This window comes from Lactuca serriola, chromosome 3, assembly GCF_051521515.1.
Source record: "Lactuca serriola cultivar US96UC23 chromosome 3, Lser_US96UC23_V15, whole genome shotgun sequence".
In the NCBI taxonomy this organism is placed as follows: Eukaryota; Viridiplantae; Streptophyta; class Magnoliopsida; order Asterales; family Asteraceae; genus Lactuca; species Lactuca serriola.
The window spans coordinates 40,623,303-40,624,822 of NC_136410.1; the positions used below are offsets into that span (position 1 = coordinate 40,623,303).

Here is a 1,520-nt window from a genome sequence, read left to right on the forward strand (position 1 = left end):
AGGTCCCACTGAGACACACTAACCAGAGGGTCATACAGAGTTATAGCCTCAAGTGGCTAATATGTGTTGTATGTGGTATTTTGGGGAACTCACTATGTGACATCCCCAAAATCACGGCCACAAAAGACCGGTTTGTTTATGCTTTGTTTAAAAATCAGAGTTACATTTTAAATGAAAGTGTTGCGGAATTTGTCCCAAAACAAAAATATGATAAAGATTTATCAAAAGCATTTCCATAGAAATGTATTTCATTAAAAGACTCGGGATGTCATGTTCGTACATATCAAAAGCATAAACAGTACAATATAAGCCTTACTACATTATTTCATATCTACAGGCCTATATCCGTAATCCCTCGTCCAAAACATCACACCTATGCTCATGCGCCACTACCTGTAATACATAAAACTGAGTGGGTCAGGCTTGGGAGCCTGGTGAGCACATAGGGTTTTCAACCCACAATAAATAAGTTTATTAATTTCATCGATCAACAATAACCCGATTACCCGTTCCCGTTATCCTCACTTTACGTCCCTAAACACCTATCATAAGGGACCTAGCCTAAGGATCATCATCGGGACGGACACTACTGCTAAGGGGATTCCTCAGCAATAAATGTCCTAAAGGCAACCATGTGGGGGATGGAGTACACCGGTGAACATATCGTTCACAAACACCTACAGGTTGCGAGCCTGCTAGTGTTCCACTAGACTGTCTAGAAGAGTCCGTGGTCGTCATCCATACTCCGCTAGATGACAGAATCAACAACATCAACATCGAGGCCTCTCATCATTTTATCACACATCACCTATTGCATCTACCCATGTTTTACCCCAACATTTTCATAGATATAAAATACATATACAGTTTAAATTGTTGAAAACATGTATAACAACGTTCATCTAGCATAGATAGCAAGTATTCAGATAATATGCACACATAGCACATAATTTATATAAAATACTTCATATCTATGTGTAAGTTGAAAGTAACTATGCACTCACTTGTTAAGGTGATGATTCCAAAATCGGGCAGCGCTTGCTTCTAACGATTCTATTTTCCTTCGAAGAAACCTAGCATTATTATCGCTAAATTTTAGTCTAATATTTACCGTGACCAACTATTAGTCTTAGTATTATTATTATTATATAAGCGTTAAACAATATTTCCCAACCACTATGTACAGACAGGGGCCAGACATAAAACACCGGAGGGCAGGACCATTTTGGCATATAGCACTTCTGAAATCCAACAACCCTATGCGGCCCTTTAAACCAGATTCCCCGTACCGCGACTAGTTAAAAAAAAAATATTATAACGACACTTATATAAGTTATAATAATAGCTCAAATATTTATTATAAGTTCATAATAACAATACTAATTTTAAATATAAGCTATATTAAAATAAGGTAAGCATAACTTACTTACAAGGGGGTTTTAGCTAGGAGTCGGGCTCTGCAAGGGCAGAACTTCGTCGCTGAATCTTTCTAAGAAAGATTCGTGCAGCGCTTCAGCGCT

At 37.9% G+C, this 1,520-nt stretch overlaps 1 long non-coding RNA gene across 1 annotated transcript; it reads right to left on the bottom strand.

Annotated features, from left to right (window-relative positions):
- Positions 1 to 246: 246 nt before the first annotated feature.
- On the bottom strand, positions 247 to 1,062 carry LOC145094367 (uncharacterized). Its single transcript, XR_013703312.1, has 2 exons — positions 1,005 to 1,062; positions 247 to 393 (listed from the first exon to the last, which is right to left on the bottom strand). It is a non-coding gene; the product is annotated as an uncharacterized LOC145094367 (long non-coding RNA).
- Positions 1,063 to 1,520: the final 458 nt, after the last annotated feature.